Genomic DNA, 22125 nt, shown 5'->3' with positions numbered 1-22125 from the left:
TTTAGACAGAGGCAAAATATCCATGAATTTGATAGTAGAGTTAGCAATAATTACCCTGAATTTATTTATTATTCTGAGTGTGTGACTTTTTTTTTATTGGAGTATAATTGCTTTACAATGTTGTGTTAGTTTCTGCTGTAGAACAAAGTGAATCAGCTATATGTATACATATATCCCCTCCCTCTTGAGCCTCCCTTCCCCCCCCACCGACCCCCATCCCACCCCTCTAGGTCATCACAGAGCACCAAGCTGAGTGGACTTGTAGACATGGGGGGGAAGGGGAGGGTGGGATGAATTGAGAGAGTAGCATTGACATATATAGACGACCATGTGTAAAATAGATAGCTAGTGGGAAGCTGCTGTATTGCACCCTGAAGGATTTAAATTCATTGTTTACAACACTATACTGTGTTCAGTAAATGGCTTCAGATTTTATTGCTTAATTTTGGGTTTTACTTTAGAGTTGCAGTGGAGATTACAAAAACCCTTAACTTGATAAGGTCCTATCATGTCCATTTAAATAAGGTTGCTGTATTCATTTCATAAGAAAAATAATCTTCAGACTTTGCTTTTGGCTTTTTAAAAGTATTATTGGTTTACCTTGCAGTTTCGTTCAGGGATCTTGAATCAGCTCGATTAGAAACGTTTTTACCCCAAAGATGAAAGTAAATGTTATCATTGTAATTTTCAGTGGTTAGTATTCTCTTTAACAATGTTAGGAGACTCTTTAAATCAGTTTTCAGGATCCTAAAGAGTCTAATAACAGGAAGTTGAGAGGCCAAATTCTGATTCTTACTAAATTTCATCATTTTGGAGCTAAATCACATCAACTGTACACATAAAGTAGGTGAGAAGGAAAATTCCATAATAGGTATAGATACGTCTTTTTAAAAAATCTCTGCAGAATTAAAGTGGTATGGATTCAGGATTGATCAGTAATTGAATGTTTGACCAGTAGGTGAAATAAGGGTTTGTTCTTTTTCTTCCCTTCCTCCTCCCCTGCATATAATTTTCTGTATATATTTTGAACTAAGCCTTGTATAGCACCTTGTAGAAATGTAAGTGGATAACTCATCTCACTGCCTTCCTTTCTTCTCTCACTTTTAAACCTTTTATTGGTTGCCATATTTAAAAACTTACAATGTTATTGGTTGCCATATTTAAAAATTTACAATGTCTTACATGTCTCTATATAATATTCACAGATATATATGAAATATGGCTTTTATATCAGTTCAGATTTACAGAAGAATTGGAAAGATTATATTTTCTAATCATTCTTTTTTTATTGAAGTATAGTTGATTTCCAGTGTTGTGTTAATTTCTGCTGTACAGCAAAGTGATTCAGTTATACACATATATACATTCTTTTTAAATATTCTTTTCCATTATGGTTTATCACAAGATAATGAATATGGTTCCCTGTGCTATACAGTAGGAACTTGTTGTTTAACATTCTGTATATTCTGATCATTCTTTCATCATTGAAAATGATCTATGCAATAGTTTTTGTAATTATACTATTACTCTACTACATCTGTAAGAGACCACAAAGATAAGTGAGAGAAGTGGCTGCCTTCTATCTACTATGGTTCATTTGGAAAAGATTTTGAAAAAGTAGGTGAGGTAACATTATGGATGCCCTTGAATATTAGGCTGTAGAATTTGTTTTAAAAGTATTTATTAGAAGTGCATATTCTAGTATTTTTGTGTGTATATATGGTGACACACGCATACACTTATTTGTTTGTAATTGAGACTGATACCCTGTTAGACATCACACATGTGAAAGTTCAAAGATTAATTCTTGGCCCTTCATTCTGTGCACCTGTGTAGACCAAGTGTTCCTCTGTGGTTACTCTATTTCCAGAACTTTTCACCTTAACCTCTCTAGGTGTCTGTTTTTTCTCAACACAATGAAAAGGTTGTATTAGGTTTCTAAACTCCTCCCAGCTTTAAAATTAGATTATTCTTGTGCTTGAGGTATTTTGCTGTTTCCTGTGGTGAGACAGTGGGCTTGGCTCCATTTAGTAATTACGAGACAAAATCCATACCAAGTGGTCATATGCCTTCTTTGGGGGGTATGTAAATATATGTGGGTATTTGTTATTCTATATTCCCATTTAACATTGGAAAATGTGGTGTCTTTATTGAATAAGCCTTGGATGCTCAACCCTTTTTGCAAATAGTGTACTTATTTCAGCACAGGGAATCTGACTACTGTTTGCTTTGTTAGTCACATAAGAAACACTGTCTTGTCCAAAACAGATTGTAGAATCAGAATATTTGCTAGCCTCACCCCACCCAATTGTGTATTTAAAACTATTTTTATCTTAAGAGTTTACTTGTAGCTGTTGGAAGTGACTAGTCTGTGGCTTTATGATGGAAACCCATTCTACTTAAAGAACAGAAAGTCATGCTCTTTAAGCTCAGTAACCTAAGTGGTTTTTTAATATCAAATATCAGTGTTTTTTTGCACATCTAGCATTTAGCTGCTATTAAGCTCGCATGTTCATTTTCACTTCCCAGGGTATCATTAATTCACCAAATATTTCTTGAGTACCTTCTGCATGTCAGGCATGGAGATAAAAAACTGGACGAATGATGTACAGCCGCCCCCCCCCGCCCTTACAGTGTTTAAACAGTGGTTCTCAACCTTCTTTCCACAGTCCTGGGGTACATGACACAGTTCCTTCTGTCTTTGGGGTTCATTAAGATCATGGTGGTTCAGAGACGATATTTGGAAAAAGCTTCTCAGGTGATCATGAGGGACTTCTAAGTTGGAATGTCTTAGTCTGCTATCAGTGTTCTGTTACCAGCTTGTTCATATTAGTTACATAATTTTTGTTGTTTTTGTTCATATGGTTTTTAACTTTACTATAGAAAAATTTAGTCTTATCCATAGAAGTAGAGAGAATGGTTACAGTGAATGCCTTTGTGCCCACTACCCAACTTAAACTAATCTCAAGTCACTGTCACTCAATCCTTCTTCCATTCATCACCCCCCATATTTTTAAATCCCATATACTGTACCAATTCACCTGTGAAATTTCAGTATATTTCTCCAGAAGATAAGTTCTTTTTCTTTAAAATAGTATCTTCATCAAACATAAAAAATTAGTTATTTCTTAATTTTATCAGATGCTTTAGTTCACTTCAGATTTCCCCAACTGTGTGTGTACACACACACGTAAGTGTATATACACACACGTATATACACATATATACTCACAAACATATGTAGAGATATACAAGCACATGTGTAGCATACATACATATTCATACTTTTTTACTGATTGTTTATTGTTTGTTCAACTTAAATTCATGAATTTCCTCTAATTGATATGTCCCTGTTAATGTAGGTTTCTTATCCATGTCTCTTTTCTCTCTTTACAGCTTATTTGTTGAGAAACTGGGTCATCTTTCCTGTACAGTTTCCTACAATGTGGATTTTGTTGTCACTTAACATGCTTCTCTGTATCCTGTTTTTCCTGTAAATTGGTAGTTAGATCTAGAGGTTTAATCTGATTCAGGCTTGAGACACACACACACAAATACTTTTTGGCCAAGAATACTTTATAGACAGTGGTATGGTGTATTTCAATCAGGAGACCTTTTATTGCTGGTTGTTTCTCTTTGTGATATTACTAGGAATGATCATTACCTAGGTAACTTAATTCTACCATTGCTCCTTTGCTTATTAGCTAGAATACTTCTGTAAAGAAAAATACTCCAACTATTTGGTTACCCTGAAGTACATTTTGTATAGAAAAAGCAGGATAGATACCTTTACCAGTGTATAAAACAATAAGCATATTTCCTAGCATTCTTCAGAGGTGGCACAGTGAGGTGTTTGAGTATCACTATAAACTCATGGATTTAAATGCATTTTATGTTTTTCAGTCCATGGCACTTGTTATTCTTATTATTGCTCAGATTTTTCCTCCATCTTTGGTCAGCAGGAACCTTTTCATGTTGGCTCCTGAATCCTTTTGGTATGATCAAGGAGTCTTTTATAGCTTCTTCCGTCCAATATTTTGTACTTGCCCTGACCCAGAACTGTAATTGGGGAGTCTTGGTTCCTTTTGTGGGAAATAGAAGTTGGAGACCACAATCTGGGTGCCTGGGTCCTAAGGGTGTGCATTGTTCCTGGTTCGATGATTGTTTCTGGGCTTTTTTAGTGGAGAGAGCTAGGGGATTCATTCATGTAATGTTAATTAAATATTAGACATCATAACTTCATACTAATACATCTAATTCAGATTGAGGACCACAGGGTGTTTTCTTAGTGACCTGCAACCTGTATTTCTAGCTCCTTAGTACTACACTAAAAATCTCATTCTCATGACAGCAATGTAGTTATTTATTTGCTTTTTATTCCTTAACACTTTGACTTCTTAGAATGACAATACCAACATTCACACCACAGTATTGAAAAAGGTTTAGGATTATTTTTTAATTCTTTTGGTATTTCCACTATAGCTGTATAGTCAAATCACTGTGCCTTATGGTCCCTTGAAATGTCTCATTTCAATGTAGTGATGCTACCCAGTCAATTCACTGTTAGGTTTGTTTTGTTTTGCTTTCAATTTTTAGGAATGCTCTTTTAAAATTTAATTTTGTTTGGTAATTTCCTAAAGTTCCTGTAGTGTGCTGATAAATGTTTCTTGGGGGTTAGGGAGGTCTGTGTGCTGTAATCAATGGTGTAGATACTCCCACCATGGCCAATTGCAAACTACAAGGGTAAAGACAACCAGCTCACAAAACACCTGAACCTTTACCAGGAGCCAGTACAAGCCAGCTCTGACATGCATTACATATTTCCCAAGTCAAATTTACAAAACAAGGAATATTCAGAGAAATCTGGTCTCCATTACTGACCTATTACCCACCCTGTGTTTCACCTTCCTTCTGTAAGTAAGCTTTTTTTAAAAAAAAGTTTTTGGTTTATCTTTCAATTGTTTTTAAAAATAAGTACTCGGGCTTCCCTGGTGGCACAGTGGTTGAGAGTCCGCCTGCTGATGCAGGGGACGTGGGTTCGTGCCCCAGTCCGGGAAGATCCCACATGCTGCGGAGCGGCTGGGCCCGTGAGCCATGGCCGCTGAGCCTGCGTGTCCGGAGGCTGTGCTCCACAGCGGGAGAGGCCACAGCAGTGAGAGGCCCACGTACCACAAAAATAAATAAATAAATAAATAAAAATAAGTACTCATTCATATCCCCTTCCAATTTCTTTGATAAGTCACATCCTAATATATATACTTTATTTAACCTTTTTTAATGTAACAGTTTATCTTGAAGATCATTGACTAACGTTACAGAAAGATGGTCCACATTCCTTTCTACAGCTGTGTAGTACTCTATTATATGAATATACTGTAGTATTTTCAATCATTCCCCTATTGATGGGCATCTGTGTTATTTCCTCTTTTTTGCTAATGCAGTTGCTTCTACTGTGTGTGTATATATGTGTAGACACACACACACACACACACACACACACACACACACATATATGTTTGCCTGAATCTTTGGGAGAGATTCTTGGAACTGGGATTCATGAGTCAAAAGGTAAATACATATATGATTTTGTTACATATTATTAAATCCCCCTCCATAGGTGTCGTATCATTTTGCATTTCCATCAGCACTATGTGAGAGTGCCTATCCCTGCAGCCTTGCCAACAGGATGTGTTGTTTAGATTTTGTTGAATTTTCAGATTTTTGCTCATTTTTGTTGAACATTTAGATTTTTGCTCATTTTAGAGTGAAAATTGGAATCTTGGTCTACTTGTAATTTTCATTCCTCTTACTAAGCGTGTAGTTGAGCATCTTTTCATATAGTTAAGACTTTATTTCTAGCCCACTTCTCCTAGAAGTGTTCTGTATCCTATAAACAAACCTCTTTTTTATGATATAGTTTGCATATGTTTTTCCCAGTTTAGTTTACCCATGAGGGTTTTTTTAACATTTAAAATTTTCTCTTAAGGTACATAAACTGTTGATTCAGAATGTTATTGTTCTTTCAGACTCAGAGCTCTAAGGAACATTAAAGGTTATCTGGATCAATCATTTCATTCTTCAGAGGAGGAAACTAGTTCCTCTGTTACAAATGTCTCATTCCCTAATGTTTAATTGTGTTAAATTTATGAAGTAAAGACCTCTTGGTGAGGGAGCCCATTGAGGGAAAACTCCACAGACTAAGCTGATGTGTTCATCTCCTTACCCTAGCAGGATACTGACTTTCCTGTTCCAATCATCCTTCAGTCTTTAACAGCGGAAATGAGGAAGGTGCCCAGAAATTTAGTTAGGGCACTTGGAGGCCCACAGCTTCCACCACCACCTAGCTGCACCTCATTCCTCTTGAAAAGGTTTTAAAAGAACATTCATAGGTGCTATTACAGAACCCAAGAGCTAAAAATGATCTATTTGTGTAAATAACCTAATGTGGTTTAGTGGTTAGATACCTGCTGAGGGCTTGAAAGGAGAAATTCATGCAAGCAACAGGTGTTGATGAAAACCCCTGAAACTTCAGGCCAGGTCAAGAAAAACAGTCATTTAGAAAGTTCGAACAAGGGCTTTATATTCTATTTTCTATTGCACAATAAATTGCCACATTACTTAAAGAATTCATAGTTTTGTGCTTCAGGTGGTTAATGACATCATCGTCTTTCCATAGTAACCTGCCAAGTTAAAAATACAGAGCTTTTGGGGCTTCCCTGGTGGCGCAGTGGTTGAGAGTCCGCCTGCCGATGCAGGGGACACAGGTTCGTGCCCCCGTCCAGGAAGATCCCACATGCCGCGGAGCGGCTGGGCCCGTGAGCCACGGCCTCTGAGCCTGCGTGTCCGGAGCCTGTGCTCCGCAACGGGAGAGGCCACAGCAGTGAGAGGCCCGCGTACCACAAAAAAAATAAAATAAAAAAAGAATTAAAAAAAATATATAGAGCTTCTTGGCTCTTTGACCTAAGGTATTCAAGGATCTTGGCCATCCAGCAGAGTCTCGGCCGTTCAAACACATTCCTACTTTATTAACAAGTTCAGTTTTCATGTGCAGTCTGCTAAGTTGGAAGGAGAAATTAGAGAATTAAAGTATTAATTGGAGTAGTCATGGGGTAATGCTTTTTATTTAAATCTCTTTGCCCCCCTGCTTATTATAATACATAGAACAACTCCATGATCACTACCTACCTAGAGGGTATGAAGCACAGTTTCTGTGGGTGGCAACCAGACCACCAAGAAACGTTCCTTCAAGACTGATGCCCTATAGCTGTGTAACTTACTCATATTAACAATTAAAATACATCCTGGTGTTTTTAGTTTAAGTAATGCTGGGCCCCAGTCTGCTTACCTTTAATCAATCAACTGTTACCTGGCCAGCAGACCTCTGCCCCTGACTGTGGACCAGTGCTAAAGGGTTACTCTTCCTGCCATCTCTGGCTCCTGCCTTCTTACACCTGGTTTCCTCATTAGTAAAATCCCTGAAGTCTGCTTACTTGCTTTCAGATTTTTAAAGTAATTACTACTTAGAGAAAATGTAGGAAATAGAAAATAAAATTTATACACCACGGAGGTATAATAACTATTAACAGTGGTATTTTCCCCACAAATGATCTGTTTAGTGCTAAGCTTCTATCAATTATCTTTAATCACCTATGTCAGAATAAATCTTGCCACTTCTGATACCAGTAAGACTGAAATGTAGACATGCTATGGTCCTGTCCTGTTTTCTCTTATTTTTATTTGTTAGGAACCTTGGAAGATGAAATAAGATATATGTGAAGTGGTAGAACAGTGTCGGGGAATGCTCAGTAAATGTGAGTGATGGTGATGACCACCATGATGTTGAAGGAGTGTACACCTCTGACGTTATACTTGAATCTCTTTATAGCGCCAGTCTTCCCAAATGTTTGCCAAACTTTGAGTCTCTACTGTGTGCCATTTGCTGGGTTAGATGCTGCTAACCTGCTACTGGTGATCTTAGTGAAATGGAGGAGACAGATATCAAACACTCTGGCTTCTTCAGAATGTAGAAGTCGTGGATTCTGGCGTGAAACCGTCTTTCAAATCATCAATGGTGTCCTCTTATCACACTTTTTAATTGTTCCTGAATATAATTCAAGGACTGTTGGTTATTTACCACTGAAACTCCTCTCTGTACAGGTAGTGCCTAGTACAAAGCATGGACCTTGTAAATATTTGCTGAATGAATGAATGAAGAGCTTTAGGAGACCAGGTTTCAGTATTTATTGAGTGTGGGCATTTTGCCTCACACTTGTGGGCACTCAGGGGTGGGTCCTTTTGCGCAGTGTTGGTTTCAATTGGGGTATTTTCAGTCTGTGTCTTACCTTAAAATAACTCGGAATTCTTGGAGAAGTCACAGGATCAACAACTGCTTCCAAAGCCATTTCACAAAAGAGACTGTGGCTCCTGTTCTAGTGACTGTGTACCTTCCAGTGTCCTATTGGTAATCGAGTTAGAATTTCAGAGTAAGATTTTCCAAAGACAGTGTTTCTCAAGGTAGCCATGGTTGGAGGTGTAGAGTTAAGTGGATAGGTCAGGAGAGGGGCTGAATGGAGAGAGAAAGAAAAAGAAGAGGAGCCCATACTCTCGAGAATTTAAAGGGATTTCTTTAAATGTCTCAGAAACTCGAACTGTACAGTTTTAGAGCAACGAATAACTTTTTAGACAAGCCTGTGCTTCATTTTCCAAATTTCTTCACCCATCCATACCTCATTTACTTGTTGATATATCCGTTCATTCAGATCCTCACTGTATTAAACACATATGCCAGGAAATACAAATGGGCTCATAGACTACTGACAGCATTTATTAATTCGTTCCCTGCCCAAACTTCCTGTTAGCATCTTCTCTCCTGAATGGAAATATGTGACCTTTAAAGGGAAAATAAGTTATTATTTGGAAGGTGGGCAGTGGATAGATATTTTAGAACATTAGAGTTTATAAGATGAAAAATTGGAGAATCACATTCAGTATCACAAAAAAATGAATATTTGAGCTGCAAGAAATGCTAATCTTAGTAAGTACCAGAAACTGATATTTAAGTTTTGTCTGAAGCGGACATAAACCCATTTTTTTATGACTCTAAGTCCTCTGGGTAGCAGTAACACACACATACATGCACACACACACCTGTATTTAGCAAAGGTATGTTTGAGCAGAATTCACTTTTTTCCATTAAAACCATAGGTAATGTATCACTCCATTATTTAATGAACAATGTAATATAATTTTGGTAATATATTACCAAACATATTTTCCACAAGTTATACTTAATATTTACTCTAGCTTCATTATACTTTAATTCAGTTGAAAGATATTTTTTAGCTATGCTTCAGGCACTGCTTTAGCTCTACGCTCATCCCTGGTCATGTTTTTACAAATACTCTTATTTACTGCTCCTGAAATTTGTATGGAGGATCAAGTGTCTTTTAGAATTTTGAAATCTGTTAGAAAGTGTCCATCTGAATAGCTAACATATATTAAGCTTTTATCATGTGCTAGATACAGTTCTAAGAACTTTGCATTATTTATCTCATTTACTCCTTGTAGCAGCCCCATGAAGTAGGTACTATTATTATCCCATCTTTAGACATGAAGAATTGAGGCCCAGAGAGGTTAAGCATCCTAGCCAGGATCACACAGTAGGTGATGGTAAAGTTATTATTGTCTATGGATATATTTCTTAAGGATTTACAAGGGACCCAGTATAATTTTAAGTATAGCACTGTTTAATTCACAACTACTGTGTTGGCTGTTCTTTGTCAAGAATTTGTATGACAGTGTAATCTCATTATGCTTGCTTTCCAGATCAGCTTCTCAAATTTAAGGAAACTGTTTTCATTCTTTGCCATTGAAGGAGCATGTTGTTTCAGTTCTAGCATTGGTTAGTTTAGAATTTGCTAATTAAAAAAGAAGCTAATTAAAAAGCAAATAGTGCTAATGTTAATATGTTTGCTTTTATCCTGAAGAAGTGTCTAATATGGTTATTTTTAGCCCATCATGGTCTTTTATAATGGTTGAAAGGCAGAGTGGCATTACTAAAAAATTCTCAATGTTTTGGGAGATGTTTGAATTATTACTAATATTTTAATCCTAACAATGGATAAGCTGTAGTAAAAGTTGTGAGGGCTTTTTGTTCTGTAAAAAGAGATCCCTAAATGGGGAAACCTTAGTGTGGGATTCTCAACTTCAGAGAGTTTGATGGCTTTTAAAAGAAAAGGCAGAGGGGGCTTCCCTTGTGGCGCAGTGGTTGAGAGTCCGCCTGCCGATGAAGGGGACGCGGGTTCGTGCCCCGGTCCGGGAAGATCCCACATGCCGCTGAGCGGCTTCAAAAAAAAAAAAAAAAAAAAGAAAGAAAAGGCAGAGAGCTTTTTATGAATTGACTTACTATTTGAATTCTCTTGTTGATATATCCTAGGTGACCGCTGACCTACTTCTTCAAATGCTGTTATTTCTTTAGATTTAATATGCTCAGAATAACTCAACTCTGAGCTAAAGCTTAACCGAAGTCCTGTCTTTAGTTCACTCCTGCCCTTCAAATGGAAAAATTATTTCTGAGTTGTCAAATACAACATAAAAAACTCAAGTGTCATGTGATTGTATTGGCGCCAGGAACCTTAAAATACATTTTAAATTTAGTATTACCCTATTTGAACTGGGACTAACATGCTCATCAAATAATCTTTTTTTCTTCAAATTTAGGTAAGTCCATTATTATGTATATAGAAAGTTGTATTCCAGTATACAGTTTCATTGATATAACACCTCTTCTTAATTTTGAGTTCATAGCAGTTTCACTATTTGTGTTTAATATTTAGATATAATTTTTGAGTGGGGCTGGTGGAGTAGCATTAGAATCTATGCTTGGTTTTGTAAAGAGTACACTAATTTACATACTCTAATGGGATACGTTTAGAATTTCATTTTTTGATCTTCATATTTGTATAAAATATTTTATTTAGGCTGAGGTAAAAATGATGGGGAATTGCACCTGACTGCAAATATGATGTTAAGAGAGTAAGAGTAGATATTGGGATATTTTCTGTTTTGTCTCCAGTTCTACTTTTCGCTTGATTTCCCCATAAACCTTTCTTTCTCACATTGGTAAATTTAGTTTATAATTGTTTTTTAGCTTTGCAACCAGTAGGATTTGTGTATTGTAACCAAGAAAAGCTTTTAAAGATTAATTTAGTAAAAGGCATATTGATCATAGATGACAGATAAAATAGTACAGTTACAAAAAATAGATGTATGCTTATGTAGCACTACTATAAAAAAATACAGGTATAATGAGAAAAGAATTATTTGGCAAAAATTCTGGTAGGAGAATTTAAGGGGGAAATGTTAAGAGTTTTGTGGCCTGTGGGAAACAACCAACCTTACGAAATACTGTATCTTTTTTGGTGAGGGGAAAAGTGCTCAGTCTACTAGTAACAATTTGTGAGTGATTAACTTAAAGACTTAAAATTTTGTGGTCTGGTACAAATGTTGATTAAACTCATGTAGATTTTGGGTAATACAATTATTATGTTTTGGATAATACCATTTAAAAGCTGACTTCACAGTAATGTTGAGAAATAATTGTATTTGAGAGCCATCTATACTTAGACTTTATTTTACCCTCAGTACTGATACATCAAAATTCTTGTACATTTTAATGCGTATTGTGTGCTACAGTATAACAGTGTTGAACTGCTTTTAAAATGTACTTGACTTGCAGTGTTGATAAATTTATCATAATTTTTTAAAACATTGCATATGACAGTAAAGAGCCCATATGTCTTTTTAAATTTAACTTCATAGCACTTTAGTCTAGGATCTGATTTTTCAACTGAAAAGTGCATATGTGGGTCACTTTAATGAGCTGTGGTTCTTTAGATATTTCTTGTCATGGGAGGAAAGTGAGAAATAAGAATTTAACTTTGTTTTTCTTAAGAGACATTATAAATATTAAGTCATCTTCTTCAAGGTAAGGGCCATTTGTATAAATGTTGTCTGTCTGTGAGACCCTAGTAAAGCCCTAGAGTTTGTCAGTCCCTTTTTAAATAGCATTCCCTGATCAACACTCTAATTAGATCTGATTCAACTTTGTCGTCAGATTGGCCTTGAATTTGTTTTGTATCTTATGTGTGTCATGTACTTCGCTTTTCTCATTTGACCCACGGAACCTCATGTGACAGATACTATCACTCTTCCAACATAAGGAAACTGAAGCCCAGCAGATAAAGGACTTGCACAGGTTCAATAAGCCAGTAGGTGGCAGAGCAGAGAGTTTGGACGCCAGGTTCGGATGCTACATTGGCATTTTCCACAAGAGCATGCAATCATGTATTTTTAAATACTCCTCTTTTGTTTAATTTCCTCTGATGGTTACTTAAATCAATCAACTTATGCTAAAGTTCCATCCCTTATAAGCTAGCTGAAATGCTAATGTAGCAGTTTTACATCATTTGGCTGCTGTACTTTCTCAGGGTAGAAGCAACTCTTTTGCTCTTCTGGCCACATTATGCCTGTCTCCCCTTCCTGCCTTACATCATTGCTTTCCACAGTTTTCAAGAAAAAGGACCTCTTTTTTTAATATTTAAAATTGGGAAAATTTTGATGCATATATAGTATATATAATTCTTTTATACAAAAAGCAAAGAATATTAACAAAGTAGACATACATGTATCTGCCACCCACCTAAAGAAACCTACATTATCGCTACTCTTGAAGCACCTGTGCCTACCTCCCTGACTTATTCCCTGTGTTCCCCCTGTAGGTAACTCTGCTGAATTATGTGTCTATTATTCCTCTGTCGTCATAGAAAGGATGGCCTCCCACATCCCACCCCCCAAAACACACGTACATAGCCCACAATAACTTTTTTTATTGCATGTTTTTAAATTCTGTTTAAAAGGAACTATACTGTGTGTGAGCCTCTGCAACTTGATTTTCTGATGCAACATTATGATTTTTGAGATTTGTCTATATTATGTGTGTGGCTGTCGTTTGTTCATGTTCTACTGCTATATAGTTTCCAGTGGTATATCAGAATTTATTTGTTCGTCTGCTGATGGATATTTAGCTTATTTTTATTTGCTTTCTGTTAAAAATCATGCTGCTTTAAACATTCTTTTACATATTTCCTAGCTACCCAGAAAAGAATTTTTCTAGGGAGTACACTAGGAGCATAATACTGAATATACATATTTTCTCTTTTACTAGATAATGCCAGATTGTTTGCTAAAGTCATTTTATGTTTTACAGCAGAGCATAAGAATTACAACCACGTGGTGTCATCTAAATTTTAAGGTTTATCAATCAGTAGTTGTAAAATGCTGTCTCATTAGATTTTTATTTGCATGTTCCTGATTTCTAATGAGGGTGAGCATATTTTCATATGTTTATTGGCCGATTGTGTTTACTCATCTCTCAAATGCCTGTTTGTATCTTTGCCCATATTTTATTGAGTTGTCTGTTGTTGTCATTGGTTTTTTTTGACATTCCTTCCATATTTTGAATATTGATTTTCATTAGTTATGTGTTTTGCACATATATGGCATCTTATATACTGTCTACAGCTATCTAGCCAAGAAAAACTCTATTTTAAAAAATAGCTCATTGAGATACAGTAAATTAATTGTTGTTATTCTTTTCCCAACTTTCCAGTGGGACTCTATGCCATTGTATATTCAAGAAAAGACCTGGCACCTCTTTGAATGATGGTAGAGAAGCTTTCACTAAATTTTTCTTTTGATGACTTTCTTTTCTGTAATAGAGATAGGTGATCATTCTCTTTACAGAATTTGAAATTCTAGGCTTACTTGAAAAAGTTCTACATAAATCATTAACAAAAGTTTATATTCGACATTTGAATTCAAGGAAAAGTTATTTTCATGCAATAATAACTAGTACCACATTTGTGTTATCGGTATTTCCAACAGGAAAATGTTTCCGATTGAGGATTATGATCAGCATTTAATTACTGAAAATCCTCATACAGGTCCTAATTGTGTTAGTAAGTGATTTTCTGAGAAAAATACTGTAAATGTGGTATATCTGTAGTCTAGAAAAATAAAGAGGAATTCCTTTTACAGGAAAATTTTGAAGTTACTTGGATTAAAAATCAAAAAAATATTTGTTACCTTATTTTCACTTCATAGCTGATTTGTAATGCGTGATACAAATAGAATTATAAAACATTTTAAGGGGCTAAATAGACACCCGTTCAGAATATGAAACTAATGTCAGTACAGTTCACAGGTGTTCCATTTCATTGTTTAGAATTTTGGGCACCGATTTTAGCAATTTAATTTTAAAAGACAAGAATACCACAAACTCTGTTTTATTAAACATCATTTTTGCTTTTTTTTTTAAACCTGGAAAAATCTTAGGAAAAAGTGGTAGAGGTTGCATTGAGTTGAAAAAAAAAAAATTACTAACGTAAAAATCAAAACCACAACCTAATTTGTCTACTGAAAAAGTATCTCCTGCTTAGTTTCAGGTTTCATATTTTATATTTAAGGATTTTATATATCATCAATGCCAATTCCACTCTCAAACTCATTTTTTACTCTTAAAACATGTTCAAGGAGCTTGTAACTTGTTTCCAGTAATTTTGTTGAAATCTGTTGGAATCTGAAAACAAACATGTACAGGAAAATGAGATTATAGTGTGTGGTGAAAACTAAGTTTTGTGCTTATAATAAGAAATGTCCTTAGCGATCTGGGCATCTTGATAGAATGATAACTCAAAGAGGCTCATGGCAGTGGAATCAGTGAAATAAATGTATAGTGTTCTTCAAACCTTGAAAAATAATTTGGCACTGCTCTTCTTGTTTCTTTTCATTTCTTGTCACCTGTCTCCTTCAGATGCTGAAGATGCAAGGTTCTGTATTTACTAGCTCTAGGAGATATTTTCTTATTCAAAGGCCTTTGTTCCAGATGCTTCAGCTCTGCACACATGTGTCAGTCTGAATACATGGAAATCAAGCAAATGCCTCAAAAACCTGGGTTAACTATTCTCTATTTATGTTTTATGGTGGGAAAATTGGTAGATAAAAACATAGATATTATGGTTTTATCTTATTTGGAAGAAGGCTGTGGTTCTGTCATACACATTTTGCTATTACTGTGAAATTCCAGAGACATGATTTTGTTATTTTGTATAATATTTAGGAGTAATATCAAAATGCCTGGTACTTCACTCATACTAAATTTGCCTCTGGCATAGATAATAATTAAAGGAATTTCCACCAACATAAATAACATTAGAAGGAATAGTGCTACATTTTTCTGCTATATTTTTTCTGATTTTTTTGTTTAGAATGAATTAATTCTACTACTTACAGTTTTTTTCTCCCTATGAAAACTGCCAACAAGTTACACTATCCTTGTTAGCCGTAGATAAGGAATGGGAGTGTGCCCTTTTTCCTAAGACAAGTGATCATTTCATGGATAAACCTATAAGGAAGTAAGTCATTTACTTAAAAAATTAACTATAATGATTTGTTTTGTTGTAATCAAATCAAGAAGGATTATTACTTTGTCATTAATTGCAGCATGGCTGAATTTATATCAGTGTTTGGTTGTGATGTATTCTCTCTACTAGATTTTAATCTATAACAGTAAGAAATTTTTAACCCTTTATAAAAATGCAGGTGTGAATGGGATATCTTAAGCCTTTTTTACAACTTGGGGAAAATTTTAGAGAGATAGGAGCTTTTTCATTATGATTTTTCACAGTCATTGCCAAATAAGTATGGTCGTTGATTTTTTTAATGAAGAGGATATCCAGAGCTAATTTATTCCTGGTATTGGCCGTTCTACATTTGAACATTATTGAACCTCTAGGGTTTTTTATATAATTGGAATCCATTTTTATAACAGAAAATATGAAAATGAATATTTATTCTTGCTACAGTGTTAAAATGTAAACTTACAGAACACCAACTTCCATTCATATACACTGAGCTGCTAAATATGTTTGTTGAACTTGTCTTTTCTAGTTTTCTATATTACTTTAAATATAGGATTCTAAGCTTAGAACACAAATATTTGGGTGTATTTGAATTAACATTGATTTCCAATAAGCTAGTAAATGGACTCTTAGAGCTAATTTTAATCCACACCAGACTTTGGGACACACCAGACTATTTCCTAGACTTCACAGCAGTAATACAGTCTTGAGAGGGACTGGGTGTGATTGCAGTTGTCTCTGACAACTTTGAGCTAGTTCACCATATCCCAGCCACAAATATGCATGATAGGAGAATAAGACCTCTCTTCGGCATATAGTTCAAAATGAGACTTTTTTTAACCCAGGGATCTTAGACTGACAGCATTGACTTGTCTGCACGACTCTGTTGAAAGTTCCTGGATTTATTTTAAAATGTGCCAGCAGTGGGGACGTGATCTAAGGGAAAAGGATTCAGCTGGAGTATGATGTTGAAATATTCTCAGAGTGAATGAACTCTTAGGTTTGATTCTTGTATCAGATTGACACATGAGAAATGGAGTGCCTTTTAAATCTCGTATGTGAGCAAAGTAATAGGACGTAAAAGCTTCCTATGGGTTTGAAGCTTTGTAATAGACTGGAAGGTTCTTTAGGATCTTCCCCTCCCTCTGCAAAGTGTGTTATAATACAAAGGATACTGATAACTGCTTACCATTAAATGTCTCCAAATGAATTTGTTTTGAAAGATGATATATGATGATATGAGTCGGCAACAAAATATTTGGATTTTCTACATCATAAGATCTGAGTTCAATAACTCTCCATTGTGAGATTCTAAAAAAAATTAAACAATAGTATTAAATTGATGGTTAAAAAGGAATGCTGATTTTCAAAATGCAGTTTTCTCTGTTCTTTATTATTTCTTAGTAAGGAGACTGGTTACATCATTGCTTGAGAATAAATCCACAAGCTTCACATTCATTTAAGACATTAAAATGGGTTCTTTGTTACTTTATTACAAGTCCTGTCATTGTCGTCTTACTATTTTCTCTTCATCTCTTACCCAATATTTATTTATTTACCATTTTATACATTCTTCTACTCTTAATGTTTCAGAGCTTTGTCTTAGGTATTGCCAGAGATCTATCTAAAAACCAAATTTGTGTCTTCCATCCAATAAAATATGAAAATGGTTTGTTTCCTTTTTTTCCCACTTTATATTTTATTTTCTAAATAACATTCTGTTATTTAGAATATGATTTCATTTTTACCAGTAGCTGTTATGTGACTGAGTTGAAAATTCTATTTGTAAACCAACCAAATAGAGTTTTGGGTACCTTCTCACCTTCTTTTAACATTTATTCAACAGTATTTAAGAGCAGTGAACACTTGCACAGAATTTTGTGTTTGGTAATTATCTTAATTTAGTATGCAATCTAGGCTTTTCACAGAGCACTGTACCAGGCAGAAGTCTTCTCTTATTTCTGGAGAGCAGCACAAAAGTGGAGAGAAGCCCTCCTCCTCCTAACTCTGCCCAGGTACCAGCCACATGTTGCACAGCCCAGCTTGTTGGCTATGGTTATAGTTAGCGCTGATAAGGAAGAACTTCATACTTTGTAGTGGACAGAAGTTGAGGTGGGTGTGGGTGGATAGAATTTGGGGCAGAGAGAGTCCCTAAGGTATGATAAAGCAGTGTGGATATTCTGAGATTCCAGTCCAGTATATAATTAAAAAGAAATAAAGCAAATAAAAAGTTATCCAGGCTGTAGAAAAAATTTTTTATTTTGTGGCATCATCCTGTGATTCTAGGTAGCTTCCTAAATGGACTTGATCATACTTTGACCTTTCAAGTTCAGAAAAGGGGGGGAAAGGGACTATCTCTGCAGCTATATGGCATAAGTAAATAATTGGAGTTGCTTCACTCAAGATGGGGAAAAGAAATCCCTTTGGGTTAAAGCTAGGAATATTCTCAGATGGCCACTTGGAAATTTTCTCCTTAAAGAAAGAAAGAATTGCCGGGGGGAGAAGAAAGATAAATGAATTAACAAGTAAGAATTAGGGTTAAGAAGAATATTTATACTATCTGTATCTTATCCTGTATCCTGTAATTATGACACAACATAGCATAATTCTTAAGCTTTAGTGTACTATAAATTCTTCCTGATCTATATTTTTTTACGAATCATAGTATTATTAAAACTGAATAGATAGTCCAGAAATAGACCCAAAAGAATTAGGAAATTTAGTATACGATCAAAGCAGTTCAAATCAGTGGAAAATGGTTTACTCTGTAAATGCTGTTTAACCCATGGGTAGCTTTCTGGAAGTAAAGTTGTGCCCTACCTCCAAATATATCTAACAGCAAAATATATTCCAGAGATCAGAGGTCTGACCATTAAAAAGAAATCATTAAATTGCCATTAAAAAATGTAAGACCAATATGTATTTTTTTATATCCTGGAGTCAGAAAACCTTTCTAAGTGTAGCCATAAAAGAAAAGATGTATGAATCTGATAACATTTAAAAAACATTCTGCATGTGAAGAAAAATACAAGCAAAATTAAAGACAAATGAAAAACCAGGAGAAAAATTTCCAACTCATGTAATGGACAAGGTGCTAATAGTCTTAAAATATAAAAGTTTCTTTAAAAACATACTAAAAAAAAGTTCAAAATATATAAACAGTTAACAGAAAAGGAAATATAAATGGCTTTAAACTTGTGCAAAGATGTTCAGTTTCATTCATAACAAGAGGTTGCAAATAAAAACTGCTGCACAAAGTGTAAATTAATACATACTTTAAAATTTTTAAATGCACATGACCTTCACTCAAGAATTCCATCTCTAAGAATTTATCCTACAGATAATTATAATTGCATGTGTGCAGAGGACATGTATATATAAGGTTACTTGTTACACCATTTGCAATAGCAAAAGAAGGAAGCTACTCAAATATACATTAATAAAGACTAGCTACAATTTCATACATCTGTGCAATGGAACATTAAGTAATCATTGAAAAGATGGAGCCGCCTTGTTAGGGACTGATATGGAAGGACCTCCAGAATGTATTTAGTAGAAAAAAATGTGTATAGAATAGAGTATATTGTAAACAGCCCTTGTGTAAAATACATATAATTGTTGTATATGTATCACGGACTATCACGGTTTATGTAAGATGGACAAGAAACTAGTAAGAGTGGTTGCCTTTTGGGAGGGGAATTGGATGGGGTAGGAGAGAGGCTGACTTTCCATTGTATGCCCATTTTTACCTTTTGAATGTTGTAACATGTAAAAGTATAATATATTCCAAAATACATCTTTTAAAAAGACAAAAAGCAAAAGAGAAAAGAATGAAGCATTTGTTTTCATTGAATTTACTGTACATGCCATCCAAAGAGTTCCTTTCCTGCATTTCTGAGCATTTGAATACAGTAGTAGATAACAATAATCCTAAAGTTATAGTTAATTTTTTTTTTTTTACTAATACTACTGAATCTTACATTGCCTTAGGACCATCCTTGTGAATATCAGTTTTCATTGTACTCTCAAAATATGGACATGTTAATTAATAGAAGTATTAATGATGATAACAGAATTTTATATGTATTTTTTCAGTACATTAGTTTTTTTGTTAAGGAAGAAATGGTTAGAAGTTAGATGGTTTGTATAACAAAGTCATTATTATCTAAATTTTGAGATTTTGTTTGTTTTTCTCTGTGGGAAAACTGAGCAAAATAATTAGGAAAATAACGTTTACTATTAAGATATACTTAAATGTACTGACTTTTTTAACTCATATTTTGAGTGGGTACCTTTATAGGCAGTCATTTCTATAAGTAAATCAAACCGAAAGCATAACAGGGAAAATAAGAATCTAGCCAAAGAAATATTTTCAGTAAATATATATTATATGACATGGATTTATAAGTTACAGCTTATTTGAAGGAGCCAATCCTTTTTATCGCTAGAACATACTGAAAATTTAAGTGATGAAAATTGACCATTCTTCTCAGACTTTCCTAGACATTTGGATTTTCATTCTATTTCACAAGTTTTAAATTTTTCTTTCTTTCTTATAAGACAGGTACATAGCCCATGGACAAACACAGGTGGGCAGCAAACCAACAGAGTTCTCAAAATATTTTTTTCCTGGCAGGACATTTTAGGGTAATTACACATTTGGGTGAGAATTTGAAGGTGTAAGTGATATTATTAGCATATTCAACACAATTTAAATTACTCAGTGACTTCTAAAACATTAAGAACTTTTTCATAATTAAAAGCGTAAATAGCTGTGTTCGTCACTGCAAAATTTCAGAGCTTTATAAACCACTTCTATATACTAACTTACGTTTCTTCCCACTATGTGTGACAGGAAATCGAATAGACAGTGTGTTTCTATACTAGACTGACTTTGCATTTTAGGATTATAGTCTTCTAAGTGATTTCCTTGCCAATATTAACAGAACACTGACCTATTCAAAGCCTGCTCTAGTAGGATAAGTAAGTTGAGTCTGAGATGGAGCTCTCCAAACAGAGTGCTATTTGAATAGTGAAATATATAGCACAGTTTCTTTTAACAAAAGTGAACCAAAGGACAGCTGTCAAAAAATGTGGCTAGACTTGTAACTGGAGAGAGAGCTGTTTTCCACAAGAGTCCCATTGCTTAGTACAGTCACTGAATTAAAAAGGAAATAGTTGAACTTAATCTCAATGCATCAAATCAGTATAGAGATTGGGATAGAACCTTTGAGTCTGCAATCTCTCTGTAAAATAAGTGCTCTCTGTAAAACAAGTGGTGAAAGAGTTATGGAATTGGAGAGCTTGAAGATTCTTAGAGATCTTTTTGACCAATCTCCTTTCTTTAGAGATGAGGAAATTGAGAAGGAATCTGATTTATACAGAGAATCAGGATTAGGGCCCGTGGCTTTTTATCTAAAGTCTGGTATCCCCCTCACAGGGATATTATTTCCTAGGATAGCTCCCTTTGAGGATTGCCCCCAAACTACTGTTAAGGACCTGAAAGAAGGCTTGTGGGCCATGAATGATGAGACTAGAAGCAAAGAAGCTAGATCATGTAGTTGTGAAGACCCAAAGAGCTTGGTCTTTGACAAAGGCCGTGAGAGGCCAAGGCTTGAAGGATTTTTTTGCAGAAAAGTGACCTATTAAATATGTGTTTCTAAAAGATTACTCTGACTACAATATGCAGAATTTTGGGGAGTCCGTGGTCACTGGGAGGTCATTAAGAAAATGGTGTCTTGGACTAGAATGGTGTGGTGTGGCTAGAGTGAAGTAGCTGGGTAAAAGTGATATTTAAATGCTAATTTTGAGAGATTGGAGTGTCATCTTGCAGTATTTGATAAGCTTATTTTTATTCATGTTGCTTCCTATTGTAGTTCTCTGTCATATATTCTTGTCATTTAATATAATATCAGTAGGGAAACTGGAGAGTCTTGGAATATTATATTTAGTAAACATCAAATGTGGTGAGTTTGGGAATATCACTTAAAATTATATGTAATATATACAGAGTTCTCATTTAAATAGTACATAAATTGATTTAGGTACTATGATTGACACTTAAATTTTATGAATAGAAACAGTTTCAGGTTATATGTGATTTTAGGAGTTTTGATAACATGACATTTGACAACTTTTTACGGCATTTAAAAATGTTATCTTTCGTCTGCAGAAGTCTTGGCATCTCTGGATTTACCTGTGTTTCTGAATTTGATCAGGGAGTAGGGTTTGCATCTCCTAATTGTAGTTTGTATCACTTGCTCATCCCTTTTTTTTGCTTCTGTACAGTATCCTGCCCATCTTCTCACTGCCCTGAGTGCCTGGACCATCCCTCTTCTCTCTCCCCTCCCCCTACACAATGAAGGATTGTCATGTCAGAATGTGTGCACCTTTCAGTGAGTGTATCAGCCGTCATAAACCCCATTCATATGTGCAAATACACTTTTACTATGCATATTTTTCCTGGCTAATTTTTTCTCAAAATAAATTACTCAAGAAGGAAAATCCTAAATGTTTTCAACTTACACTGTTTTGGGCTTATGCCCTCCAGAATTATCATATGATTAAAAGCCTTGTAGAACAGGCTTTTATTCTGTTAATTTGCTTATTCACTTGAAATATATTGAGCATTTGCATGTTGTTCCTT

At 34.9% G+C, this 22125-nt stretch overlaps 1 protein-coding gene across 2 annotated transcripts in view; it reads left to right on the top strand.

Moving 5' to 3' along the window:
* NT5DC1 (5'-nucleotidase domain containing 1) overlaps positions 1–22125 on the top strand; it is a 122492-nt gene that overhangs the window by 26256 nt on the left and 74111 nt on the right. The window lies entirely within an intron of this gene.

This window comes from Neophocaena asiaeorientalis, unplaced genomic scaffold (genome assembly GCF_003031525.2).
Source record: "Neophocaena asiaeorientalis asiaeorientalis breed wild unplaced genomic scaffold, Neophocaena_asiaeorientalis_V1.1 scaffold125, whole genome shotgun sequence".
NCBI lineage: Eukaryota > Metazoa > Chordata > Mammalia > Artiodactyla > Phocoenidae > Neophocaena > Neophocaena asiaeorientalis.
Note: the sequence above shows the minus strand (reverse complement) of the source record. Positions and strands in the feature narration are given on the sequence as shown.